Genomic DNA, 15810 nt, shown 5'->3' on the forward strand with positions numbered 1-15810 from the left:
TGACCTGAGCCCAACCCAAGAGTCAGATGCTTAACCGAGTGAGCCACCCAGGCACCCCGAGCTGGGACATCATTTTCTTCCTGCCTTCAGACTTGTTCTGAAACATTAGCTCTTCCTGGGTCTCAAGCCTGCCAGCCTTTTGACTGGAACTATACTACCAGTTTTCCTGGGTCCCTGGCTTGCTGACTACAAATCTTAGAACTTGCCAGCCTCCATAATCCTGTGAGCTGGTTCTTATTATCTATCTACCTATCATCTATCTATCTATCTATCTATCTATCATCTAATCTATCTATCCATCTAATCTCCTAGTGGTTCTGTTTCTCTGGAGAACCCTGACTAATATAGGTAGTGATAACTGTTTCTTTCTTCTTAGGATGCTCAAAACTTTATAGTATGGCAGGGAACGCTGTCCTGATGGTAAAGGTTGTTCATAAACATTGGTATAAGAAACAAGAAAGTGCTATGTGACATAGGTCTTTTTGGGAGACTTTAAAAAATAATTATGGCTACTATTTATAAATGCCCTCTGGTGATATTTTACCTCCTCTCCCTTGTAAATACTTATGTGATGTCTGACTCTCTTGTAAGTATAATCTCCACGAGGGCAGAGACATTCTCTGTTTTGGTCACCACCATATCTATGACAGAGAACCTAACACATGGTAGGTGCTCGGTAAATGCTTGGTTGAAGGAGTCAGTCAATCTATATCTAATCTTCCCTACAACACCCCATGGTAGGTACTGTGATTCCCATTTTTAAAAAAGGGAACCAGGGCGTCCGACTTCGGCTCAGGTCCTGATCTCACAACTTGTGAGTTCGAGCCCCGCGTCGGGCTCTGTGCTGACAGCTCGGAGCCTGGAGCCTGCTTCGGATTCTGTGTCTCCCCCTCTCCCTGCCCCTCCCTCACTCATACTCTGTCTCTCTCCTTCAAAAATAAACATTAAAAAAAAATTTTTTTAAAGCAAATCAGGGGTGCCTGGGTGGCTTAGTCAGTTGAGCGTGGGACTCTTAATTTCAGCTCAGGTCATGATCTCACGGTTTCGTGGGTTTGAGCCCCACGTTGGGCTTTGTGCTGTCAGTGCAGAGCTTGTGTAGGATTCTCTCTCTCTCCCTCTCTCTCTCTCTGCCCCTTCCTCACCCACGCTGTCTCTGTCTCTCTCAAATAAATAAATAAACTTTAAAAACCAAACCAAACCAAAGCTCAGCTTGAATGCTGTTGTTCTCTGATTACAACACCCCAACCCCCTTCCTTCCCTGTCTGCCCTGCCCCGGGTCCTGGGAGGCTGACCTGTACAGACATACAAAGTGGAGTCCTGGCCAAGGAAGGAGAGAGAGGTCAAGGTTCTAACCTCTGTTCCACGTGTGGTGCTGATACAGTGGCTGTGTTTCTTCAGGGCCATGGCTCCTGTCAGGTGGCCCCCTTTCCATGGCTCCAGCTTTCAACAGGATCTAATAAAATATTCCCTCCCCTTACCCTTCAGGCCTGCAGCGGTCATGGCTTCCTGCTCTTACCAGTTTCCTGGTACTTCACCATCCCTTGTTGCCAAAACCCTTTATATGCTGCCAAAGCCTCAGTTAATAGTCCCTTTATTCAACTCCCCTTAGTTGGGGTGCCTGGGTGGCTCAGTCGGTTACGTGACCAATTCTTAGTTTGAGCTCAGGTCATGATCTCACGGCTTCATGGGTTCAAGACCCACATCAGGCCCTGTGCTGACAGTGTGGATTCTCTCTCTCCCTTTTTCTCTGCCCCTCCCCTGTTCACTCGCTCTCTCTCTCTCTCGAAATAAGTAAATAAACTTAAAAAAGAAATTTTAACTCTCCTCAGTTAAATCACTCGTGTGTGCCATCATTTTCCTGCTGGGATCCTGACTGATAAAGAGAAATTAGGTAACAACACCATACGGCTAAAAGGTGGTAGAGGCAGAATTCAAACCCAGGTATTTTTGTTATACATTTTGTTACACATCACGACGTCCACTCTCACAAATTGGCTAAGAATGAACCTACCCCATGAAGTCCTATAATTTCTTCTAGAACATTCTACAACTCTAGCATGCTTTATCACCTCCCTCCTTCCAGAGAGGAAAATTGGTAAAATGGAAATTGGGCTTGGCCTTCTGTAGCCCCAGACATCTCAACTTGAATCCAGACTATGCTGCTAGTTATGTGTCTCTGAGCAAATGGCTTGACCTCTCTGAGCCTCTGTCTCCTGGTTGAAAAGTGGAACCATGCTACAGCAGGTGGGAATGAGGAGTAAATAAATCAAGGTATTTGTATCACGAGCTCAGTAAAGTTGGTGTTTCCTCTTCATTCTCCTAAGTTCAAGTCTCATGGCAATGCCTGAATGAATACCTGACTGAAGTCACTCAGTCTCTTTCTTGGTTAAAAAAGTATTGCTCGGGGGGGCTGGCTGGCTCAGTCAGTACAGCATGCAACTCTGGAACTCAGGGTTGTGAGTTCAAGCCCCACATTGGGTGTAGAGATTATAAAGAAATAAACTTAAAAAAAATTTTTTTTTGGCTCAATATCTGTGCAGGGAAAGATGTCAGAGGTTTTGACTAAAAACATGTGGGCGTGTTGCAGAAGAAGGCTTCCAGAGTCTTCAGCTCAGGACACAGATCTTTTCTCCCACACTTTCCTTCGGGCATTTAGTGTTACTGACGCTCTTGTGACATGGCAGAAAGTGAATCTCATGACCAGAGTGTTTTTTCTCCGGCGCTAATGACTGTGACTAAAATAGGCATTATGGGGGGAGCCCACACAGCCCTCCCCTTGCAGAAGTTCTGAAGGCCACACTGCTTCAGAAGGGTGCACTGGATTTGAGGGACAATTGCTGGTGAACCTAGTTTCTTTAGAAGCCTCACAATGTGTAAGTGAAAACACATTAAGGAAAGCTCACTAGTACAGAATTTATGGAGTCTGGGGCAGAGGCTGGCCAGGTTCTTCCAAAGGAAGAATCTGAAATTTGAATCTGGAATTTGAATTTCAGATAAACAACACACAATTTTTTTTTAAATCATAAGTATGTCCCATGAAGCATCTGGGATATACTTATACTAAAAATTCTTTGTTTTTGTCTCAAATTCCCATTTCCTTGAGCACTGTGTATTTTTATTTGCTTAATCTGGAATCTCCATAGATGAGGGGCAGATAGATGTTTCGCTGGCCTTAGAGAACATTGTTCTCAGGATCTCCTCACAAATTTAAGAAATTCTCTTCTACTCAGAAACCAATGAACCATGTGCTTTTTATAAACTGTTTTTTTATATCCATTAAAAGAGGATTCTAACATTCTATTAGTTAAGTTCTAACGTCTATGTTCTTGAGAATAAAACTGCATTTCTTTAAGAATATGTACTTATAAGGGTGCCTGGGTGGCTCAGTCTGTTAAGCGTCCGACTTCAGCTCAGGTCATGATCTCTAGGTCCGTGAATTCAAGCCCCACATTGGGCTCTGTGCTGACAGCTCAGAGCCTGAAGCCTGCTTCGGATTCTGTGTCTCCCTCTCTCTGCCTCTCCTCTGCTTTCACTCTGTCTCTCTCTCTCTCAAAAATAAATAAACATTAAAAAATTTAAAAAAAAGAATATGTAACTATATCCTTTATCCAGAGACCACGTATCAAGCAACTTCAAATTTTGTAACACTGCCAAGCTTTTACTGTGTATATGTGTGAGATATTTCACATGTATATATTAAGTATTCCTCAAGATACTGAGTAATTATCTTGTGCTTTTCATTTGTATGGTGTGCATTTCCATACTATTGGCTATATTTTGTTTATACTGTTTATTTCTCTTAAACCAGTAATAATTATACCATAAAGTGCAATATTTATAGCACAGCAAAGGTCTGTGAAATCACAAATATTTTTTGCATCTTCAACTCGATAAAGCATGCTTTCATTGGTTAAAAACAACACAAAACTACACGACCCCCATAAGAGATGCCAGGGGGCTTATGCACTTGACTTAGGGCACTGCTCGGCTTTTTGTAGATATGTACTCAAAACCGAATGTTCTAGTTCCTATTCTTCCAAGTTCTCGGTTTTCATGTTTTCCACCTCATGGGAGCAGTGGGGAGCAGACTAGGAAGGTGGCTGGGCTTTCCACTAGAGGTGTGCACACTAAGGGCAGAAAGCAATGTAAGAGCAGAGGTCCCCCCACCCCCAATACAGGGCATCACAGTCCGGGGGCATTTCCTGTCAGGGCCGGTAGGCTGGCAACATTATGTTGGCCCCCGTTGGCATCACTGAGTTACTGAGGCATATGATAATGTGGCACGTCACCATGCAAAACTTAAATTATGTTCAGGTCAAAACTTTTGTCTTCCCATCTCCAGAAAGGGCACCACGACACTTTTTAAAATATTATTAGAGTTCTAAGAGTTCTAGACAATGTCACAATTTTCTCAGACAATTGGAAGACTGCAAATATGAAATAATTATTGGTTTTTAACATGTCTCTCATTAGTAGTGAAAACGGAGAAAAGAACAATGACCATATTTACATACTACTCTGGAAACTGGGCAGCAGTAGTAAAAAAAAAAAAAAAAAAGAGGATCCTTCCCTCAGCAGAGCTCAAAATCTATGGAGGGGTATTTGTATCCACCAGGATAGCCTAGGTTATGCTATAGCAACAAACAACTCTAAAACCCTCGGTGCCTTTATTATTATTTTTTTAATGTTTATTTTGTTTTGGGAGAGCACAAGTGGGGGAGGGGCGGAGAGAGGGGGACAGAGGATTGATCCAAAGCGAGCTCTGCAGCTGACAGGCTGACAGCAGCGAGCCTGATGCAGGGCTCGAACTCACAAAACACGAGATCATGACCTGAGCAGAAGTCTGACGCTCAACTGACTGAGCCCCCCAGGTCAGTGCCTTTAAAACCATGAATTTGTTTCTCATTCATCACCGTCCACTGGCCATCTCTGTTAGTCCCACTCCAGAGCCCAGACTGATAGAGCAGTCACCAGCTGGCTAGACTGTTGTCATCCAACCAAGGGACGTTCATTTTATAGAAGAGCATTTCTGGATTTCGGGTGATTCAGTGACGTAGCTAGATAAGGTCTAGAGCCTTCCCGAAGTCACAGAACTTAAATTCTTACACCAGTGTGTCCTCCTTTCTGCAGATATGAGCTATCCTGTTAGGCTGGCCACCCTCCAGGAAGACTGTGAGTAAACAAAGCTCCAGGTTCAACTTCAAAGGTGTAGTTTTTCTATGTGTTAGCACTATTTTATGCACTGGGTATACAGTGATGACCAAAGCATATAGAGTGTGTCTCCTTATGGAGCTTATGGTTTTGGGGTGGGGGGAGGCACCACACAGAGTTGAGCTTCCCAAACTCGGGAGGAAAGACTGAGAAACTGCTCCGGAGAGTTGCCCGGGCTCCCAGGGCTACAAGTTGTGTAAGAGGATGCAGGCACAGCCTGCTGATTGGGAATGGGCCGGCGACTGGATCTGCTGTGTCCCTGTCACCACCATGCAGCAGTGACCCTGCACTGACCCCAGAAACGCTGGTTAGGGGTTGGGATCCAGGGGGCTGGCTGAGGCAACTGCAAGGGTGGGAGTGAAGGAGGGGGTGAGCGCAGAGTGAGAAAGAGAGAAAGAAAGCAAAAAAAAAAAAAAAAAAAAAAGTAACATGACTCCCATCTGAAATGAGCCTGCAAACCCCAATTCCAGAACACATGAAGAAATCTAATGCCGGGACAGACGGCCAACAGAGTCAAAAAAGTAGGACAGGATTTCATTCCACATGGAAACTAATTTTGTAGATCAGCCTAACAAATACTTTAGAATAAGTACCTCTGAGGTGTCAAAAGGGATGGATAAAAGAAATTATTAGAAAATTAAGGGGTGCCTGGGCGGCTCAGTGGGCTAAGTGTCTGACTCTTGCTTTTGGCTCAGGTCATGATTTCACAGTTTGTGGGTTCGAGCCCTGCACTGTCAGTGTGGAGCCTGCTTGGGATTCTCTCTCTCCCTCTCTCTCTCTCTGCCCCTCCCCTACTCACACACTCCCTCTCAAAAAAAAAATAAATAAATAAAATAAAACAAAATTAAAAACAATGCCAGGTTAATTTTCTTTCTTTTTAAAAAAATTTTTCCCTAATGTTTATTTTTAAGAGACAGAGCATCAGCGGGGGAGGGACATAGAGAGAGGGAGACACAGAATCCGAAGCAGGCCCCAGGCTCCGAGCTGTCAGCACAGAGCCCAATGTGGGGCTCAAACCCACGAGCCATGAGATTGTGACCTGAGACGAAGTCAGATGCCCAACTGGGCTCACCACCCAGGCGCCCCATTAATTTTCTTAAAAAGAGTTACCTAAAAATCTCAGGAATGAATAATAAAGTCATTGAAATTTAAAATAGCCTGGCTGAGAACATTTCTGGACTGAATGAAGTTGCAGAGCACAGCAGTGAAGGTGAAATTGGTTGTGGGGAGCACAGCCAGCGCATGGACAGGGAAGAGAAAGCATTAAGACACATGGGGGGATCGACTGAGAGACACCGACTGTCATCTGATAAAAATTCTGAAAGAAGAGAAAGGAGGCAGTGACAGTCCAGCAATGTTTAAAGAGATCATGACTCGGAGTTTTGCGGAATTGAAGACTTCAAATCAAAAGTACATTCAAGGGGCGCCTGGGTGGCTCAGTTGGTTGGCGTCTGACTTCAGCTCAGGTCATGATCTCACCATTCGTGAGTTTGAGCCCCATGTCGGGCTCTGCGCTGACGGCTCAGAGCCTGGAGCCCGCTTCGGATTCTGTGTCTCCCTCTCTCTCTGTCCCTCCTCACTTTCTGTCTCTCTCTCCTCTCTCAGTAATAAATAAACACCTAAAAAAATTTTTTTTTAAAAGTACATTAGAGTACCAAACACAGAAATAAGAATAAACCAATACCTAAACTCATCATAGCAAAATTGCAGAACATGAAGGATAAGGATAATCCAAAAGTCAGCAGAGATAAAAGAGGGACTACCTACAGAGGAATGAGCATCGGTGCAGTGGCAGCCCTTTTGTAGGCAGTAGATTCCAGAAGACAATATGCTGATGTGCTCAAAGTGCAGAGGGAAAATCATGGTCAGTTTAGAATTCTACACCCTGACGAGTAAAGACTCCTCAGCCACACAAAGACCCAGACAGTTTGGCAACCACAAACGGTCACTAAAAGAACTACTAAAGGGTATTATGGTTTAGTGTATATAATCAGTTATTGGTTGTAGAAAATACTATTTTTTTTTTTATATATTTAAGAGGATGAAACTACAAGTCTGGAATAAAAATAAGAGGGGAGCAGGGTTCAACAGGTAACTAAACAGTACTGGTGCTTTTGTTGTGGCCAAGAGAATATTAAGCTATGAATACTTCACACCTTAAAAAGTATATTCTGTAAGAGTGAAGTGAAAAGTGAAAAAACAGACAAAAACAGGACGAGTAAATAAAGTGATCGACTTAATAAACTAAGGAAGGAACACCAGAGAAACCTAAACTAGAAATAAGAAAATAATAAATAGAAGAGAAAAAAGTTAAAAAATAGTATTTGGGGAAGATATATGAAACCAAATGTTTGTTTTTTGAAATAAGTACGGAAATAGACAAACCTTGAGCAAAGGGATCAAGACAAAGGAAAACACACACACACACACACACACAAAATAGGAATAAAAAGGGGCTAGAGGGGCGCCTGGGTGGCTCAGTCGAGTAAGCAGCCGACTTTGGCTCAGGTCATGATCTCACGGTCCGTGGGTTCGAGCCCCGCGTCGGGCTCTGTGCTGACGGCTCAGAGCCTGGAGCCTGTTTCAGGTTCTGTGTCTCCCTCTCTCTCTGACCGTCCCCCGTTCACGCTCTGTCTCTCTCTGTCTCAAAAATAAATAAACGTTAAAAAAGGGGGGGCTAGAAATAGAAAATAGGAATAAAAAGTGGGGCGTCTGGGTGGCTCAGTCAGTTAAGCCTCCGGCTTCAGCTCAGGTCATGATCTCGGAGTTCAGTTCATGAGTTCGAGCCCCACATCAGCCTCTCTGCTGTCAGGGCAGAGCCCACTTCAGATCCTCTGTCCCCCCTCTCTCTACACCTCCTCCACTTGCACTCTCTCAAAAATAAATAAATTTCTAAAAACGTTAAAAAACAGATACAATGAAGATGTAAAAATACTTAAAAGAATACTATTAACAACTTCATGCCGATAAATATGGACACTTAGAAGAAGTGGATAATTTTTAAGGAAAAATAAAATTTTGGTGATGTATTCAGGTAAAACCAGAATAAAGCCTTAGTCATTAAAGAATTTAAATTGGCGGGGCGCCTGGGTGGCTCAGTCGGTTGAGCGGCCGACTTCGGCTCAGGTCATGATCTCGCGGTCCGTGAGCTCGAGCCCCGCGTCGGGCTCTGTGCTGACAGCTCAGAGCCTGGAGCCTGCTTCAGACTCTGTGTCTCCCTCTCTCTCTGCCCCTCCCCTGTTCATGCTCTGTCTCTCTCTGTCTCAAAAATAAATAAACGTTAAAAAATATTTTAAAAAAATAATTTAAATTGGCAATCAAAAGTCTTCCCATCTCCAAAGACACCAGGCCCTACTGGTTTTATCAGATCTTCAAAAAATAAATAAATGTCATTTTAAAAATCTGTTTGAAAGAATGAAGGGGAAAGGGAAGAAGACTACATAATTTATTTTTTAAGATACTAAATCCAGACACGTATATGTAAAGTATAACTTAATCTCACTTTTTATGTGGATGCAAAATCTTAAAGAAAATAACACGATCAGACAGGATTTAATCACAAATTGAAAGCATAATTCAAGACTAGAAAACCTAAAATGTTTTTAGTCTCATCTTGATAAATGCAGAAAAAACATTTCACAGAGCAAAGTAGTTATTCATAGTTAAAAAAAAAAAAAAAACCTTTGCAAACTAGGTATAAAAGGCAAATTTCTTTACCTAAGGCCATATATCAAAATTCTATAGGCAAATATTACACTAACTTTGGATATTTTAAAGACAGCTCCAAAAAAGTAGGAATAGTGTAAGGATACCAGTTGTAAGTCTTTATTCAGCATTGTACGAGGGTCTTAACTAATGCAACAGAAAGGGGAGAGAAAGAAAGAAACACAGAGGGACAGAGGAATAGAGAGGGATTGAAAAAAAGAAAGAAAACTGTTCTTGTTTGCAGCAAATGCGATTACCTACATAAAGAATTACAGAAAATTCACAGAGACATTCTTAAAGCTAAAAAGCATTCAACAAGGATGCTAGATATAAAAGTCACACAAAAATCAGTAGCATTCCTACACAATAACTAATTAGAAAACATAATGGGAAAAAAATGATCCCATTAACAACAGTAGTAGAAATTATGTGTCCCCTCGGGACAAATTTGTTTAAAGGTGTGCAAGACCTTTATGGAGAAAGCTAGGAAAGTATTATTGAACAATATAAAGACCCAAATGCATGGAGAGAAATAGCATGTTCATCGATTACTCAACAATGTAAAAGTGTCCATTTTCTCCATATTGATCAATAGACTTGATGCTATTTTAATTTTGAAAATCCCCAAAATACGTGGTGTGTGTGTGTGCGTGTGCGATTCTTAATAAGCTAATTCTGAAATTCATGTGAAAGGGACAAGAAGGATCAAGACGAGTCTGAAGAAGAGGAGGGTAGTAAGACTGTGGTGGTATTGGTGGAGACAGACAGACAGATGAGGGGATCAGAACAAAAGCCCAGAAATACTTCGACACACCAGGAAACTCTGTACCTAAGACTAAGGTGGCATCACAACACAATGGGGGAGAAGAGACAAAGTAGAGTCTTACACCAGCCACAAAGATTAAAGACCCAAATGTGAAAAGCAAATGTTTGTAAATTTTAGAAGAAACCACAAGAAAGTACATTTATTATCACCAAGTAGGGGAAGATTTCTCCTATAAGATACGAACATACAAACAATAAAATAAGAGAGAAATGTTTGCTCACATGAAGACAAAAAAAACCAAACAAACAAAAAAAAACAAACAACCAATGCACCAAAAAAGACACTATAAATATAATGGAAAGAAATTACAGAACAGGAGAAGGTATTTGCAATGCATATAACCAAAAAGGGGAAATATTTTAAGGAGGAGACATTATATAAGCTTAATGCTTTGATTTCAGGGCAATAAAACAAGCTATTAGTACTAGGAATTAAAATAACAAAGTCTAAGGACAGAACAAAAATTAGAACAAAAATCAAAGTATAGGAACATGGCAGAAGAGAATTAAAATAACACACCATATCAAAAGTTATGAAATGTTATCAAAGTATATGGAAAGGTGAAATTATAATCCTTATATTTTTATTATTTTCAAGGAAAGGAAAAATGAAAGTATTCAATCTAAAGATTTATGAAAATGACAATAAAATTCTTAAGAAATCAAGAGAAAGAAAAATTAAGGCAAAACCAAAACTAAATGAGTTAGAATAGAGGAAACTTTATAGACTTAATTTAAGAGTTTCTTAAAATAAAATAGAGAAACCTTTAGAGAAAATAAAGAAGGAAAAAAAAACCCTGTGGATAACAAAATTAGAAATGAAAAGAAGGATCCAACATCAGATAAAGAGATATTTTCAACATAAGGCAATACTTGGTAAAATTTTAAGTTAAATTTGAAAACTATTTCTTCTGGAACCAAAATTAGAAATATAAAACCTAAATATAATTATCACAGCTAGAAAAACTAGAAGAGAAAAGAAGGAAAGAACTGTCTCCAGAAAAAAAAAATTGCCTAGGCCTAGAAACCTTTAGAAGGAAAAATCTTTCAACTCCTAAGGAATAGATAATTACTGTGTGTCAGTTATTACTTCCAAACACTGAAAAATAGAAAAAGTATGCCTAAGTTAAAGAGATAATCCTGATGTCAAACCTGAAAAAGATAGCTTGAAAAAAAAAAAGGAAAATAGGTTTAATCTAAATTATGAACAGAGAGAAGAAAATCTAAAGACAGATACTAGAATAGCAAAAGAATAACCCCAGTAGAGTTTAACCTAGAATGAAAAGGTTTTTGTTTCAATATTTGAAAAATCCAGTAGTAGAATATATCACATCCACCGGTTCAAAAAGAAAATCCAACAATAGATACAGAAAAAAGCATTAAAATCTAATAGCTAGTCCTTATTAAAAAATGATTATAAGTTTAAGAACTTCTTAACACAAAATAGTATTACAACAGTCAACACTATCCTTAAGAATGAAACACTAAGGCAATATTATTAAAATCAGGAACAAAATAGGGATATAAGCTATTGCCATTTTTATTTAATTTTGATCTGGGAGTTCTGACCAATTAATAGTACATATATAAAAATAGGATGCATGAGTGTTAGAAGGGAGAAAACAGATTTATATTTTTTTGTAGATGATATAATTAACTCCTGGAAACTCAAAAAAATAATTCATCTAAAAATTATTAGAGGTGGTTTGGGAGTTCAAGAAAACTGCTAAATATACAAAAGAGAGGCAAAAACCTATGTAGCTTTTCTACATAGAAATACTATCCAGTTCAAAAATACAGTGAAAAACATAAAATTATGAAAACAAAAATGAATAATGACGACATTGAAAACCTCTTAAATGCCTTGGAATAGCTTTCAGAAGAAAGTGAAAGATTCACATAATAAAAACTACAAAATGTTACTGAAAAATGTAGAAGAAAATTGAAACATTAAGTTCCTTGGCCACGATGTAGGATTTTTCAAATTCGTCTGTATGCTTAATATATTTTCAATAAAAATCTCAATAAGATTCTTTTCGGAATTTGACATCATCATTCAAATTCTTACTGAAAGAATAATTAGGTATGAACGGCAAAGAAAATGTGCATGAAAAGAAATGATGAGGAAGAGGCCCCGCCCGGTGTTAAAACCGTTTGAAAAAGTATCAGTAAAATCATGTACAATTGACAAAAGAACAAATGTACAAATGTACAAATCAATTTTTCATTATATTTTCTAACAGAATAGATATTCTGAGGCCACATTATACGCAACAGCTTAATCTGTGATGAAGAAAGCAAAATAAGTCAGTAGGAATAAAATTATTGTTTAAAAAGCTGTGATTATTTAGAAAAAAAATAAATTTAAAGATTTACTCCAGATCGTCATCAAAATAACTGGATATGGCTAAACAGATGTAATTAGATTTAAAATACAAATCTATTCAAATAAAACTAAAAGAAAAGTAGAAGCACATAAAAAAATGTTCAAAAACTTTAGTCATCAAGGAGATGCAAATTAAAACTACAATCAGCCACCACTGTATGTCCAATACAATGGCTAAAATTTAAAAAGACTGACAGTATCCGATGTTAGGAAGGATATGGAGCAGGTGGAACTCTCATACGTTGTTGGTGGGAATGTAAAATGGTGCAATCACTTTGGGAAAAAGTCTGGCAGTTTCTTGTAAATCTAAACATACATCTATTCTATGACACAGCAATTCCACCCAAAAGTACTTCCCCAAGGGAAGTAAAAGCATATGTCCACAAGAGGACAAGTACAAGAATGTTCTTGATGGCCCCAAACTGGACACAGCCCATGTGTCCATCAAGAGAGAAATGGAAAGACAAACTGTAACACAGACAAGTAATGAAATATTACTCTTAGCAGCAAAAAGAAACTCCGGATACCCACCAGCAACAGATGAATTTTTAACACATTATATTGAGTGAAAGAAACTTTACACAAAAGAGGTAATCCTGTAAGAGTCCATTTATATAAAGTTCTAAAATAGGTAAAAATAATCTGATGAAAAAACTAAAAACCGTGGCTGCCTCTCAGGTAAAGTGGGAGTGAGAGTCTACTGGGAAGGGATGCTATGGAAATTTCTGGGATGATGTTAATTTCTCTCTATATATTTTAAAAGCTTTATTTAAATATAATTCCTAATCCATACAATTCACCCATTTAAAGTGTAGAATCCAATGGTTTTTAGTGTATTCATATATCTGTGTAACTATCAGCTCAAAAACAAAACATACCCTTTAAACTTATAAACCTTGATAGGTTTATGCATTTGTCATTTTCAAAATTCAATGAATGACCCTCTTACGGTTTGTGCGTTTCACTGTAAATACATAAAATACATGAACTTTATGGTTTATGGGGTGGGTGGTGGGGGGAGTGGGTGAGATAGGTGTAGGGCATCAGGAGTGTTCATGAGTTGTGTTGATGAGTTCTGAGTAAGGTATGGAACCGTTGGGTCACTATGTTGTGAAACTAATACAGCACTGAAATTAAAATTTAAAATGTTTAAAAACCTTTTTTATTAAGAGAAAATCGGAAATAATTTTCAAATTTCTATATGGAAAAGCTGTTTTCTTCAGAAAGGAAAATGTTGATAGATTTGATTACTTTAAATTTAAACACCTTTGTATGTCAAAAAATATAGAAACATAACCAACATTAAAGTGCAAATATCAAGCCAGGGGATGATTATTATTTAAAAATATTAGACAAGGAGGTCTTTGCCTGTATATTTGATATATGTGGAAACATTCTAAGTCATTGTATTAAGGTACCAGCCAATATGTGTGGGCAAAAGCTCTGACTAGAAAATTCATAAATAGGAAATAACACTTGTTAACAAACATGGGGGAAATTTCTTTATGTTTACAGAAACTTAAATGAAAATTATCAAAGACCCTTGAATTTATATACTCTGATGTATTTTCCTTTATTTTATTTTATTTTATTTATTTTATTTTTTTAATTTTTTTTCAACGTTTTTTATTTATTTTTGGGACAGAGAGACAGAGCATGAACGGGGGAGGGGCAGAGAGAGAGGGAGACACAGAATCGGAAACAGGCTCCAGGCTCCGAGCCATCAGCCCAGAGCCTGACACGGGGCTCGAACTCACGGACCGCGAGATCGTGACCTGGCTGAAGTCGGACGCTTAACCGACTGCGCCACCCAGGCGCCCCTGATGTATTTTCCTTTGAGAAATATATTTATTCTCCTTGAGAAGACATATTTAAAGTAAAAGTGGGGGGCTCCTGGGTGGCTCAGTTGGCTGAGCGTCCAACTTCAGCTCAGGTCATGATCTCACAGCTCATGAGTTCTAGCCCCGCGTCAGGCTCTGTACTGGCAGCTTGGAGCCAGGAGCCTACTTCTGATTATGTCTCCCTCTCTGCCCCTCCCCTACTTGTTCTCTCTCTCTCTCTCTCTCTCTCTCTCTCTCTCTTTCTCACAAAAATAAATAAACATTAAAGAAAATTTTTATAAAGTAAAAAGGAAGAGCTATGCACAGAGATGTAAGTATAAGAATGTTTATTGTACCACTACTTGTAATGACAGGTCAGATATTACCCAAATGTTTAACATACAATATTAATTAAATAAATTATAGTGTCAAGATAATAAATTAACTTAGGACTCTTGTATAACCATTAAAAATGATATCGTAGAAAAATACTTAATGATGTGGGAAGACATTTACATCCTGAGCTTAAAAAAAGAAAAAAGCCCCAAGCTTCCTTGATCCTTCCCCAAACCCATTCTCCTATATCCCCACTGTGGACACAGAGACATTTAGCTTCTGTCAACTTTCTCCCTTCTCTTTTTCCCACATCCCTTTGGAAGCTGTTTCTGTCTTTCACTTCTGGTGAGGAGGAAATAGACTGGCATTAAGATTGGGAAAGGAAATAAAACTCTTAAAAAAAAAAACCCAGGAAACGTATGAAATACTGCTTCATTAACTATTTTTTTTATTTGGGAAAAACCATATGTGCACATCATTAAACATTGGAATAATAATAAAAAAAATGCATATAATGGAAAGTCTCTATCAGTCCTAGGTCAGTCCTAGGTGCCTTAACCAGTTTTTCTTAGATATATATTTTTTGGAAAGACATTTTCCTTAAGCACCAAACAAACAAAACACAAGAAAACAGAAAGAGGAAAGAAGGAAGAGAGGGAAGGAAAGATTGAGGGAGAGAGAAAAAGAGAGAGAAGAAGGGAAGGAAATCAAGAAAGGGACAATATGGGAGAAAATTAGAATAAGCTTTTTCTCTGAGGGGTTTAAAGAGACAAAATTTATTTGCGAATATATGTTAAACATTTGGATCTCAAATGTTCGGCAACCTGCTACTAACTTAATAATACCTAAAGGGGGGCACCTGGGTGGCTCAGTCGGTTAAGCATCCGACTTTGGCTCAGGACATGATCTTGCAGTTCGTGAGTTCGAGCCCCACATGGAGCTGGCTGCTGTCAGCGTGGGGCCCACTTTGGATCCTCTGTCTCTGTCTCTCTCTCTCTGCAACCCCCACCCCACTTGCATGTGTTCTCTCTCTCAAAAACCAATAAACATTAAAAAAAGAAATAAATCTTAAAAAAATAATACTATTAAACAAATATTATTTATAAATACTTCTAAAACAAATCAGGATCGAAAGTGAGGAGCTTTTTTACTTGAGACGTCTTAGGGAACAGTGAGCCGGTCATTCAAACCCAAATTAGGGTTCCTGGCCTGACACACATCTGTGTACCTGCAGGAACAAGGGAGTAGGGGATGTGAAATCAGGACTGCCCCGGGCCCTGGACACGCAGCTCTGATATAAAGAGACTAGTGGAGGTTCGGAACCTTAGAGATGCCCCCAGCCTGGACTTACCCCACTGGAGAGTGTGTCTAGGGCAGAAGCACCCAATGACAGCCACTGGGAGCATATACATTTTCTATCCTGGCGTCGTCCTCAGGCGCTCGGGATGGAACCACAGATCCCTGTTCTTTTTAACAACCACTTTGGACTGATTAGCCATGAATGTACTGGCTTATATTTACTGCTGA

General features: G+C 39.2%; 1 long non-coding RNA gene across 1 annotated transcript in view; it reads left to right on the forward strand.

The window, feature by feature from the left end:
• The window catches only part of LOC125925293 (uncharacterized), a 155189-nt gene that overhangs the window by 75622 nt on the left and 63757 nt on the right, over positions 1-15810 (forward strand). Inside the window, exon 3 of the long non-coding RNA XR_007458771.1 lies at positions 5131-5172. This is a non-coding gene — a long non-coding RNA (uncharacterized LOC125925293). The remainder of the gene's footprint in view (positions 1-5130; positions 5173-15810) is intronic.

The sequence above is a fragment of the Panthera uncia genome, chromosome F1 (assembly GCF_023721935.1).
Source record: "Panthera uncia isolate 11264 chromosome F1, Puncia_PCG_1.0, whole genome shotgun sequence".
Classification (NCBI taxonomy): domain Eukaryota; kingdom Metazoa; phylum Chordata; class Mammalia; order Carnivora; family Felidae; genus Panthera; species Panthera uncia.